Below are 13,889 nucleotides of genomic sequence, written 5' to 3'. Positions count from 1 at the left end.
CGGGAGACGGGGGACAGAGTTGAAAATGTCATAACTCCTGAAAAAAATTGGAAGAGTTGAAAGCTCTGAGAAGATCTCCTAGAAGTCACATTCCACTGTTAACTGGAAGTAACTGAAAGACCAGCCCTGTCCCTAGCGCAACCTTTTTCACCCAAAGTAAAACGTCCTTATGCTTTTGAGCGCGTATTAGAATACAGTGCAGCGCTAGAGCTGAGAGTGGATTGCCACGTGACACCTGAATGCCGAGCTCCTGCTCCTTGCACCTCCGCGCTCCCAGAGACCACTCTTTCCCCCGCTTTGGGGCGCGCGGTCCAAGCAAGAGCGCGCCTCCTCACAACATGGCGCTGCTGTGAGTTACTTGTTTTGGGGGAAATCTCCGGCAAAGCCGCCAGCCGTTCCGTGGAGTTTAGGAGTTGACGGACAGATAAAGAGCTAGAGAAAGGACTCCATGATTCAGACGGGTCTTTTAAAGCAGCCGCCGTGACTGGAGCAAGCGTGTCTAGCAAGGTGAGAGTCGCTGTGCCACTAGCACATTCCTGAGGCGGGCACCAGTCCAGCATGGCTCCGTGTAGCTCCACCGCTCGTGTGGGATGGAGGCTGCCTCATTGTGCTTCAAACACAAGGCTGTGGGACTAAGTAGAGGTGCGCTCTGTCACCTGGACCTCACGCAACTCTGCGACTGTACCAGTGTGCGTCAACTTGTCGCTCTGCGTGTCAGTCGCAATCCATCAGCCAAATCTGCAAGTAGCATGGGAGTGTGATGTACTTGTGCTGGTCAGCATGAACATAAATGGGGAGCAGGGTTGCCAGGTGTAATTTCCAAAACCAGCCAAAGTCAGCTACAAAACCAGCCCCAAACTAGCCAAGAGGTACTTCAAAAGTAGCCCAAAAATAGCACAATAAGTGCAGTGGGAAAGGTCCTAAAATAAATAAATAAATGTGAAAAAATGCCTTTTTATAATTTTCACTCTTTTGCAAATTTTTCCGTGAAGCAAAATGTGACGGCGTAACTTCTACACAAGTCAGTCCCATTGCATGCTGGGTATTGTAGTCTTGTATTAGACTTGGCAAATTGTTTAAACAAAAACGACATTACCCAACATGCATTGGGAGACGCAGGCTTGGCACATTAGGGCAAGAAAAAACTTTGGCTGGTTTCCAAAGTACAAACCGGCCAAAAGGCCAAAAAGCAGCCCAAATCCCTACCTTGGCTAGTTTGTACTTGCAAAAAATCCGTCTGGGCTTTACATTAGTAGCAATTTGGCTGGAAAACAGCCAACCTGGCAACTCTGATGGGGAGTGAAGTGCCTGTTTCATGTCTTGGGTCAGGGAACAAAGTTGCAACTTGCTACAGTTCCTGACTCTTGGTCTGAGACAACTTGTATGGGCTGAGCTACATGGCAGACTGGATTTTTCTGTACCTTAAAATATAGTCATCTAGTGAGATTTTGTAGGCAACTTTACAATCTGAGCATCCTGTTATGTAACTATTCATGATATAAAAATTATTTTTTTTTTTTGTCTCTTCAACTGACCTTCAGTGTATTTTAATGGGAAAGAAACATTTATCCTAATTTTTTTTTCATGTAAATGTTACATTTGCTTCCAACCTGTGCACTATCAAATAGCAGATCTCCCATGTAATTAATATATCCAATTAAGATATAATTTTGTGAGCAGTGTTATGGTGGCCACGTAACTGATGATTACGAATAGGCCAGCTAAATTATCACTTACTTGTAGGATATGATTAATCTAAGAATATGCAAAACAAACTTTCATGCAGTTCAGCTCTAATGGTGAACGAGAAAGCTCCTTGAACTGGGTTTAAACTATAACTCTTATTGCTGGCATTGGCTTATGGGTGTTGTAGTTCAGGCCTGAACATTCCTGTTCCAAAGTCTGTCTGACAGTTTTTTAAAGGTGCAGCCTCACGAGTCAGGGATGTGTAATGTGCATCTTGTTGCTGAACTACTTAGGAGAGTTTGTTGTATGTCTCACATTGATAAGTTGCATCCTACAAGTCAGATGTATGTTGTCATAATATTAATTGATTCAGTTTTATTTTGCCTGGTTGTACCTATAAGCAGATCTGGTCATCTTCAGTAGTGGATACTCTTTCAAATGGTGTTCTTAGGACAGACTTCAGTCCAATATGCCTGTTGCAGCATAGTTTTATTGCACCACGTTAACTTATTTTCACATTACTACTGCTGGCAGTGACATACGATTAATATTATATGTATGTAGGATTTGTGAGTTTGCAGCTACATTGCAATTGTTCTCTTTTGGTGCTGACCAGGAGGGATACTCACATTTTGCATACAATGTTTCCATTATTCTAATCCTATTTGACTATCTTGGACTGTTATTACTAGTTGCATCAATTGCACAAGGATGCTATTCTTTTGTCCCATGAAGAGAGAGACCGATTCACAGCTTCCCTGCTGCTGTTTTCAGCTCCCAGCATCCACAATTTTGGGGTGGTAGACTGCTGGAGCCTGTGCTTTAAAGGATTGTGTAATAATAATATCTACATAGCTGCCACTTATTATTATTGGAAATTGACTGTTCAGATACTGAGTCAAAGATTGGAATACTGGCGTGAATAATGAATTTGCCTTACATTATAAAAGTGCAGATATCTTGTACAGTTAGTTTGTAATGATAGACATACGTGTTGGTATCGGCTTGTAGTCTCTGCCAAGTTGGTCACCAGAGCACTGGGCCTGGGCAAACTTTGTGCCATACATTACATATGGGGGTAATAGTTGAATCATCAGATATACAGGTAAAAACAGTAGAATTCTACCTGTCTCTTAAGATTCAGCAGTATCTGTATCCCTTTGCCGATATTCGCCACAGTCAAAATTTTTGACTTGGCTGATGGACCGACCAAGTTATTTACAGATATGAGTCTTCTTATCTTCCACCATACATGCAACGGATATCATATGATAATATCTGTGCGTGTATGGCCACCTTTATGGAGACCCATCGAACAAGGACAGCATGAACAGAATTTTCAAAAAAGGCAGAGCTCCGGAAGGACCATGTTGGTAGCCTGGCATTAGACATATAATAATGTAAATATCTCAAACAGCTTAAATTAGAAGATGCATGTACAAGAAAAATACTGGGTTGTTAAAAGGTTATGCATCAATCCTTTTGCCAGTACCCGTAAAGGAACAGTTACATAAAAAAATGATAGTGTTAAAGTAATACAAATATAATGCAGTGTTTCCCTGCACTGGTAAAACTGCTGTGTTTGCCTCAGAAACACTACTATTGTTTATATAAATCAGCTGCTGTGCAGCAATTGGGGCAGCCATTCAAATGAGAAAAGGCTCAGGTTACACAGCTGATAAGCTCTGTTTAACATAATGGTGTTATCTGTTATCCACTATTACTTACATTACTACATTACTTTACCATTTTTTTGGTGTTACTGTTCCTTTAAGGAAATGCAAAATGGACTAATTGCAGTCACTGCACTGGACAAAGCAAAAAAGAGAATGTCCCCAGACGTGAATCGATCATGTTTCTGACCACTGTTTTAATTAAAAATATGCTAATGTTTGCAAGCGAGGTTTATTGCGTATGTTGTAAGCAGAAGGCTAATGCTTATTATGTATGTTTGCTCTCGCACATATGATTAGAAAATAACAGCATTATTTCTACAGCTGAGCCAAACCCCACGCAAATGTGGAACATAGGCATCAGCTTTTCTAGTAGGGGTTCTCTTTATGCAGTCAATTGAAAAATATCACACAGGGACAAGTAAGATGGCTAGTCTTAAAGCAAATTAGTGGAAGACTGTTCTGTGCACACCACATAACTGGGTAATACTTTAAAACAGGGGTGTCCAACCTGCGGCCCAGGATTGATATGAATGCAGCCCAGCTTGAAGGAGAGAGAAAAGGAAGAGAAGGGAAAAAGAAAGAAATTAGGAAATCAATGTATGGAAATACAGCGAAAAAGAGAGTGATATAACACTTTGTGCTCTCTAAGTCCAGACATATTAACCACCTCAGTCTGTCGTCTTTTTAGGAACAGGCTTACTATGCCAGGTTGTAACAATGTGACCTATGGAATAGGGAGTATGGGGGACTCTGCCCATTGCCCAGTTAGTATTAATAATATAATAATAAGTCTGTTTAATATCCAGTTGTCCCATATTCCGATGTATAGCTCCATCTGATTATCCAACTATTATTGTAGTTCTTTTCTGTGTATTTTCTTTAATTTTACAAATCAAAAGTGTTTGTGTATTTCATGTGTGGCCCCAGACAATTTTTCTTTTTCCAATGTGGCCCAGAGAAGCCAAAAGGTTGTACACCCCTGCTTTAAAACGTGACCTTAAACACTATGCATAAATAGGGCATAACTATTATGCATAATGTGGCATATTTTTGGCTGTAAAACTTCTGTCATGAAAAAATGTTCCACAATTGTATTTTTTTTTTAATTTTATTTTTGCTAGGTTACAGAAAAGTTAAAAGTATACATCACACTGTTTGGTAATATATTGGTTGTCAGTATAAGGTCACTTGTGTTTTAGCCTTTTGTTGGATTTTAGGCATTAAAAAATAATTTCTTTGGCTTATTAATGGAATTCTTAATAAGAACGGCAATCACCAACACCTCTGAAGGCAAGCAGTCCTTATTGACTTTGAGGCATAATTGTGTCCTCCACTTTTCTAGAGTGTTCTGCATTTTGCCTTGAATAGACCCTTACAGAGTAGGATCTATTCATATGCACTTTTAAGTAGATGATTTTGTTGACCAAATTTGTTGAAAGAGTAATCATGGTGGTCTGCCGACCTTATATTTAACACATCTATATTATTTTGACCTGAATTAGAGAACTTCATACCCTATTGACTCAAGAGTGTGATACTAATGTGCCATTGTGGGGAAAAGAATGATTAGTTTGAATTGTGTTGTCAGATTGCTTGATCCCTTTAAACAAAAACTGTTCAAGAGCGATCCTTGTTTCTGAGATGGTTAGTTCTTTCAGCTGTCAAATTAAACAGACTAATTTGAGTAAATTCAATGTAGTTAAAAGATCATTCATAAGCTGTTTCTAAGAAAAAAATATTTTTAAATCACACAAGTGATATTTTTTTTTACATCTTAGCGACAATAAAGATATATTTTTGTCATTGATTCTACAATCAATGAATTACTTGTAGTAATTGTAGAATAATAGTTTTGTATTTGTTTTGTAGACATTTGCTATAATATTTAATTTCAAATTGTGACGTTGTAAAATCAAATACAGGTACAGATAAAGGAATGGTAACTGTCATACAATTCACAAGTATGTGTATATGCAAGTCTGTAAATATAGCAATTTGCCCCTGATCCTGGTATGTGTTCGCTAACTTGAATATTATGTGTTAGCATTAAATCCACTGCTCATATCACTTCAGTTAGTTATCCTATGTTCTATATCCTGGAATTTTTGCAGTTACGTTGCTGAAATGTATTTAAATGTTGTTATTGCAGCTAGTTTTCCTTTATCAGCTTAGGTTGTATGATTTTTCAGATGAAAACAAAGACTGTAAATGATTTACGGGTTTGGGATCTCTTATTCAGAAACTATCCACAAAACTCAGAATTCCATAGTCTGTCGTAAGCAAATCACTCAAATTATTTTTCAAAAGATTTTTCTCTGTAATAATAAAGCTTTACCTTTTACTATTCCTTATTAAGTTGGTATGAATTATTGGTTTAAAGCCATCTTGTTGGGTTTATTTAATGTTTACATTTTGTTTTAGTAGACTTAAAGGACCAGTAATGCCAACATTTTTTAAAAAATTTTTTTTGTATATAATAAAAAAAACCCACCAAGACATATGTAACTTACAAATCACAAAGTCTTTATTAAAAAATAACTTACCGAAACTCCGCTTGCGCTCCTCTTTTTAAAAGGCAGCAGGGCGATGATCCATTGTGCGGCGCTCGATTTCTCCTCCCTGGCTATCTCCTATAGAAGGCAGGGAAGAGAAAGCTAGGGAGGGGGGCAAGTAATCATGCAGATTTTATCTACTATTGAAGCTTTAAGGGTTAGTTCACACGAGGAGATTCGTGTAGATTTTGTCGCCTGGTGACTAATCGCCTCGTCTTCTGGGCGACAATCTCCCCGAACTGCCTCCTTGTGTCTTTAATGAAAAGTCGCCTGTGCTAAAGCACACGTGGTGCGGTGTTTTCCGAAGTTTCCTCACGAGGAAACTTCGGGCGACTTTGTAAAATGCGCCGCGTGTGCTTTAGCGTAGGCTACTTTTCATTATAGTGGAGCGACAAAATCTCCCCGAATCTCCTCGTGTGAACTAACCCTAACACTTTTTATATAATTAGTGGCATCTTTGTGAAAGCACTGTGTATATACTGAGGCTTTTGTGTATCTTGTTAAATCAATAAATATAAGCATACATTTTTCTAGACTATGCTAATGCAGTCTTACTCTTTTTATTGGATTTGCATTTTTCTGTAGGCATTAAAGGCATACAACTCCTTAAAAAATTTCTAATGAAAGGAAATGTAATCCTGGGCAACTTTCCAACATGCATTAGCTACAGTTTTTTTAAAATAGTAAATTAGAGTAAAATGTCCATTTAAATGCAAACATTTTTTTTAATGCTCCTCTACTCAACATCTGAAAACTTCAAAGCGATTTCACCTGTTTAACGCTTTTGGAATCTGACATTAACTCCATCAAGGAGTCAAGAACACCAAAAAAATACAGTTCTACTATATGGTGTTATTTGGTACTCCGATTTTATTCTGGGCATTCTGTAATTAACATTGAATTCCAAAGTGTACAAAAGCTTTGTCCCCAGGGCAGACAATAGAAAGGAAAATTGGATGCAGCTTTCAAATATCTTGAAAACTACTGAACATTTAGAGGCACATTTATCAAAGGTCAAATTCCGAATTCATGCAAGTTTTTTATTTTTATTTTTTTTAAACTACCCTAAACTCCTATAAATTCCAAATTTAACCAATTGAAATTTATTATTACAATCAAATTTTCTCAACTCGGATAAATTGAATGGACCTGAAAACTCAAATCGAATTCAATTCAAATTAGAAAAATTCGATTTGAATGAAAAAAAATTTCATTCGAATTTTCACTTCGACCCTTAATAAATCTGCCCCTTAAAATCAATGTGTTTTGGCAAGTTACATAGAATTAATTTTTTTTTTAAAAAAGCAACCTTTTATTTTTGGGTGTACCCCCCCCCCCCTTTCTTTACCATGTAACTGTTTAAAGTTGTCTAAGTAAAACGCTGAATACTGCTCTGAGACATGATATTAAATTCATCATTTCCTGCTGTTATTAGACTGGGTCCTGATGGCCCACAGCTTATTGGCCCTTATGGGAACTAATTAAGAAGTGAGGAAGATTTTGCATTTGCATTTTACGGCAGTCAGAAGATGGCACATACAGTCTTTTCATCTTTTCTTGTTTAGATTTAGGCTTGTAAATTAACTTTTGGTGTCCAAGACTACAGCAGTAAACCACAGATGGACGAGGAGGAGTTCCTCACTCTTACAGCTGCTGCATATGTGAGTGTGTTTATCACCTACACTAGAAGGATTTCTTCCTGCTGAAGAAGAGCATGTGTATATTGAAAGCTAAAGATTTTGGTTGCATTATATTCTAATGCAAGATCTGTGAAACTTGACTTGGAGAAATATTTCAGACTGTGTGGCACCGGGCAGCATTTTATGTATGTGATGTTCAGGTAAGCAGCGGAGTATGATGCTGTTTACTTATACTTCTGCTTTACTTCTTGTGCATTTAATATTGTGATCATTTAATTTCAGGAGGGACTGGAACAATGTACTGTATAATATTATCTGTAACTTATACAGTCCCAGCATATAATAAAATGCTTTTCATAACTGTGCCTGCTTAACTTAAACTGTATTTCTGGGAATCCACACAAACAATGGGGAAAAACACACATGATCAATGCAGACAGTGCTCAGGGCAGAAACACAATCAATATTCCAGCACTGCAAGCAATGTTCCCTATAATTTTATCTATGAGCCAAAAAATGTTCCTTATATATATTTTTTGATTTGCTGTGGTCTAAAAATTGTTTTTCAGCTATGCTCACTTTTAAAAACTCTGTGTGTACATCTGTTTATTGTGTGTGCATTCACATGTACGCATGTTATAGAGAGAACATTGACTGTTAGGCAGAGCTACCAGAAATGTTTCCACTGTGTTCCCATAGTAGGCTTATACTACAAGCCAGTAGGAGATGTTTGGGAGAAATGTCTGTTTACTCCTTTAGATATTCTTGGAAGCCCAGCTAAAAGGGAATATATTTTGCGAAAATATAAGTTTCATCTCACTGAAATAAACTTCTGAATATATAATAAATTCAACAATCTTGACAATAAATTTGAAATAACCAAGTTACTAGTGATATGCTGGACAGGCCGATACCCCTGGGACCCGCGGGTCATGCGGGTTTGGGCTGACCTTGACACACCACTTGCAGGTTGTGGGTGCGTTCGGGCTGAGCTCTTTTGCCTGCTCTCCCTGTTGGCAACCTTATACTGCTGGCTTCCACGCCCACCCCTCCTTTTTTGTGATGTCATCGGCGGGGTGGGATGGCGCGGGTCTATAAATAAAGGGGAGAAGGTGCATGCGGTCGGGTTGTTTTTCTAGACCCACAGGCATAAGTTTATGTTTACTGTTAGGCCTGGGCGAATATGACCCGTTTCGCCAAAAATCGCCACCAGCAAAATGTTGCTGACGCCCATTAAAGTCTATGGGCGTCAAAATTTTTTTGTTGCGTGACGATATTTTTTTGACGTGCTCCGCCATACAAGTCTATGGGCATCATTTTTGCGGTGAAACAAGGTGAAAAATTCATCCATCCCTATTCACTGTCCCAAACTCTGCAACTTGTCTCTCATTCTTTACTCTTCATGCAGTAGGTGGAGTCAGTTTTTGATTACAGTTAGGTTTAACACATTCCTTTGCTTAGAAGATGTATTAGAGCTCACTCTTTTACAATAACTGGCTCTGATGGAAATCCTGCTTCTCTGCGTGCAGGTTGTTTGCCAGAGTCCGTTATTTTGTTAGCTTTTTTTTGTGCTGGAGTTGGATATCTGAGTGTGCTCTAAAACATCTGCTAGGAATAAGAGCCCCCCTAAAACATGTCAAATCAAAATCTGACCAGACCTCAGCATAAGAAAGCACTGAGACTGACGACTGGTTGCTGTGTGGGAGATAGTGAAGAGTAACTTGTTTATTTTATAAATCGGTACATAATTTTTAATTGAATGTATTTAGAAAGCGTCTTATTTCAGTGAGATAAAGCTTATAGTAAATTTTCCCAATAGATCCCATTTAAAGTATTTTTGGGAGAGATTTATTTGCTGTCCAAGATTCTCTTGGAACTATGACTCAAAGGTGGGCTAGACCAATAAAGTCTGGTAACCACTGTCCTAGTACTTTGTGCTTTACAGATAACTGTTACCAATGAAGCTAGCAACTGTATTAGAAAGTTTTCAGTGTACATTACAATTTTTCAGCCAGGTATGGGGCCTGTTATCCAGAATGCTTGAGGTCTGGGATTTTCAGATCTGTCTGTAATTTAAATCTCTCTAAATATGTCTACTAAAAATCATTTAAACATTAATTAAACCTAATGCAATTGCTTTGCCTCCAGATTTGTTGTATCTCAGTTTGGATCAAGTACAAGGTACTGTTTTATGATTACAGAGAAAAAGGAAATCTTTGATTAAAAGAACTCTGGTAGTCTTCCCGTAATTTTGAGTTTTTTTTGGATAACGGATCCCATAACTGTATTAGTAATTTACCAATGCAGTGGCTATTGATAATAGTTTTTAATTTTTTACAGATTCTTCTTCTGCTTTCTTTTACTTTTAACATTAAAACATAATATAGGTAATCATTGTTTCCAAAATACTCCAGTTCGCACTGGAGTGACCTGAGAGAAGGATAACAGAAGCAGGGTGGGCATTGCGGGAGCTTTGTCTGAAGAAAATTTCTCATTTATCAAAGGTTGAATTTTAGAGCTATGTGAGCTTTTTAAAACCTTGAATGAACTCACAACTCAAATGGTTTCTAATTTAAGAAAAAACTTGAATCCGCGAGTTTGGTGTTAACAACTAGAAAACTCCAATTTATCAAATAGACTGAGTTTTCGAGCGAAACCCACCAAAAAACTTTAATATCATGAAGGCTATTAACATCTTCAAATGGTTCAGTGGACTTCTGCCCTTGACTCCTGCATGACCTTGACAGGTTTTAGTGTACCGGTCAGCTTCCTGTACGTCAGATTGGTTACTAGGTGCTGATTGTTTCTATAATCTAGCAAATTGAGAACGGAATAGAAAAGGACTAAGCTAAACTACATTCAGTTCCTGTTTCAATCTGATTTACAAAATCACTTTAAAATCATGTACAGATATGTGATCTGTTATCCAGAAGGTTTTGGATCCGGGTTTTTAGATATAGGGTCTGCCCATAATTTGGATTGACAGAATTTAAAGATACTGAAAAACAATTAAGTATTAAATAAGCCAAATACCGTAGGATTGTTTTGCCACCAATATGAATTTATGCAGCCTTTTCCAAAGACAAAAAGATGGCGAACTTAACTGAATTGAGAACATAATGGAGTCTGTGGGAGCCTTTATGTTTTGAAAAAGCTTTCCTTTCAGTTTCAGCCTTTTATGTATGTTTATAGCAGCAATTTGCTATACTTCATTGGCTTTTGTTTGCAGTAAAGTCTATTTCCTCTTCTCTTTAATGTTGCTCTGTAATGAGCTGGATATGAGAGCTGTTAGATGGCACTATAAATTTGAATTTTTATTGAGTTTTCTTTGGCTGGTATTTATTCTGCTGTACAGATTTTAGAAACCCAATTATTATCTCTTCATAAAAGTTATGTGTTTTCAAGAACCCAAATATCAAAGTATTTTATATTGAATTTATATGTGTATTTTGCATGAATGTATGCCATCTTTAGTGAGTTATGTCAGGCTTGCAACAACATGAATTGCAGCTCGGTACCCTGCAGAATCAGGAATTACCACTGGTATGCGATACGTTATCCACAAACCTGTTATCCAGAATGCTCTGAATTACGGAAAGGATGTTTCCCATAGACTCCATTTTATCCAAATAATCAAAATTTTTAAAAGTGGTTCCTTTTTTCTCTGTAATAATAAAATAGTGCCTTGTACTTGATCCAAACTAATATATAATTAATCCTTATTGGAAGCAAAACTAGCCTATTGGGTTTATTTAATGTTTACATAAATTTTCCAGTAGACGCGTTATAAAGACCCAAATTACAGAAACATACATTATCCAGAAAACCCCAGGTCCCGAGCATTCTGGGTAACAGGTCCCATACCTGTAGAAGGTAAAATATTTACATTCTTAAAATAGAAGGAAACCCCCTGTGTTGGCCCCCCTCCCTCCTCCCCCCTGGCCTACCTGTCCCCCTGGGCAAATGCCCCTAACTTGTTACTCACCCCTCTGCGCAAGTCCTGTCCACGGAGTTCACAGTCACCATCTTCTCCCACGCGTGTCTTCTTCCTGCTTTGACCGGCGTCTTCTGGCGCATGCGCAGTAGGAACATTTACCGGAATGTCACGAAGTGAAATCAGAAAACTTTGTGATATTCGGCGCATGTGCAGTGAACTCCGTGGACAGGACCTGCGCAGAGGGGTGAGTAACAAGTTAGGGGCATTTGCCCAGGGGGACAGGTAGGCCAGGGGGGAGGAGGGAGGGGGGGCAACAGGGGGAGGGGTTTTGCACCCAGGGGGTTTCCTGTTGGACTGCTATAGGTTATTCTTTAGTTTTCTTTTAAACAAAAGGAGAGATGCCGAACTGAAATACTGTGCACACAGCAAATGCCTTATGTACATTTATGCATTGTTTTTAATTTTGTCTGCACTCTCGATAAACATAGTACCATTTCTAGAAAGCATAATATTTTTATTCAAAAAATGTGTCATTGAATTTTGGTGCAGAACATGCATATGCCTATGTAATTTCTGGTATTTGCAGGTATTGTTTGGTTAAATAATAGCTCTGCATGGAAGTCGGCAAAGCTGTCTGAATCATTTTCCATTGACTTGTGAGACAATTGCCTGGACTTGTGGGTCTGGTGTCCGCTAGACATGCAGTTCTGTACATGGTCTTTTCATGTAATTATTAGGGATGTAGCGAACGTCGGAAAAAAAGTTCGCGAACATATTCGCGAACTTGCGCAAAAACGCGAGCGGTTCGCGAACGGTTCGCGAACCCCATAGACTTCAATGGGAAGGCGAACTTTAACATCTAAAAAAGACATTTCTGGCCAGAAAAATGATTTTAAAGTTGTTTAAAGGGTGCAACGACCTGGACAGTGGCATGCCAGAGGGGGATCAAGGGCAAAAATGTATCTGAAAAATCTGCCTGTGTGTGCTTGGAAGAGATAGTGTAGGGGGAGAGCTGTTAGTGATTTCAGGGACAGATGATAGTAAGTTTGCTGGCTAGTAATCTGCTTGATACTGCTCTGTATTGGAGGGACAGAAGTCTGCAGGGATTTGAGGGACATTTTAGCTTAGGTAGCTTTGCTGGCTAGTAATCTACTGTTCTCTTTAAACAACTGCCATACGTTGACCTTGTAGGCATTGTTTGCCCAGTTTTTTTGGACGCAGCCACTGAAGCACAGTTGCCAGAAAAAATATGCCATATAAATGCTGAAAATAGTAATTTTTCGCCATACGTTGACCTTGTAGACATTGTTTGCCCAGTTTTTTTGGTTGCAGCCACTGAAGCACAGTTGCCAGAAAAAATATGCCATATAAATGCTGAAAATAGTCATTTTTTGCCATACGTTGACCTTGTAGGCATTGTTTGCCCAGTTTTTTTGGTCGCAGCCACTGAAGCACAGTTGCCAGAAAAAATATGCCATATAAATGCTGAAAATAGTCATTTTTTGCCATATACGTTGAGTCAACGTATGGCAAAAAATGACTATTTTCAGCATTTATATGGCATATTTTTTCTGGCCTCTGTGCTTCAGTGGCTGCGGCCAAAAAAACTGGGCAAACAATGCCTACAAGGTCAACGTATACACTACTACAGCGGTGGATACGGATTACGTAAAATATATGAATGCTGCTTGAAAAAAAGTAACTCAAGTGGTTTTTCTAGAGACGATAATATTATCAATATTTAGACAAAATGTGAACAAGCTCACACAGCTAGATGGCGGGTTGAAGAAAACAGTGTGCAAATAATGCCTACAAGGTCAACGTATACACTACTACAGCGGTGGATACGGATTACGTAAAATATATGAATGCTGCTTGAAAAAAAGTAACTCAAGTGGTTTTTCTAGAGACGATAATATTATCAATATTTAGACAAAATGTGAACAAGCTCACACAGCTAGATAGCGGGTTGAAGAAAACACTGTGCAAATAATGCCTACAAGGTCAACGTATACACTACTACAGCGGTGGATACGGATTACGTAAAATATATGAATGCTGCTTGAAAAAAAGTAACTCAAGTGGTTTTTCTAGAGACGATAATATTATCAATATTTAGACAAAATGTGAACAAGCTCACACAGCTAGATGGCGGGTTGAAGAAAACACTGTGCAAATAATGCCTACAAGGTCAACGTATACACTACTACAGCGGTGGATACGGATTACGTAAAATATATTATGGCTGCTTGAAAAAAGTCACTCCGGTGTTTTTTCTGGAGACGGTAATATTATGGATATTTAGACAGAATGTGAACAAGGTCACACAGCTAGATGGCAGTTGGTTGAATAACACACTGGGCAAAAAATGCCTACAGGGCAAATAATGCCTAAAAGG

General features: G+C 38.4%; 1 protein-coding gene across 9 annotated transcripts in view; it reads left to right on the top strand.

The window, feature by feature from the left end:
* The first annotated feature begins 368 nt into the window (after window positions 1-368).
* The window catches only part of scml2.L (Scm polycomb group protein like 2 L homeolog), a 64,922-nt gene continuing 51,401 nt past the window's right edge, over window positions 369-13,889 (top strand). For 5 of the 9 annotated variants that reach the window (XM_018246888.2, XM_018246886.2, XM_018246890.2 and 2 more), the window contains exon 1: window positions 369-507. The gene's annotated coding sequence lies outside the window, so the exon portion shown is untranslated. Of the gene's footprint in view, window positions 508-7,511; window positions 7,755-13,889 lie in introns of those variants that run through there. The other 4 variants (XM_041582235.1, XM_041582236.1, XM_018246885.2 and 1 more) reach the window with 4 other exon arrangements.

This window comes from Xenopus laevis, chromosome 2L (genome assembly GCF_017654675.1).
Source record: "Xenopus laevis strain J_2021 chromosome 2L, Xenopus_laevis_v10.1, whole genome shotgun sequence".
Lineage (NCBI taxonomy): Eukaryota > Metazoa > Chordata > Amphibia > Anura > Pipidae > Xenopus > Xenopus laevis.
This window is presented reverse-complemented; position numbering and strand designations above follow the sequence as displayed.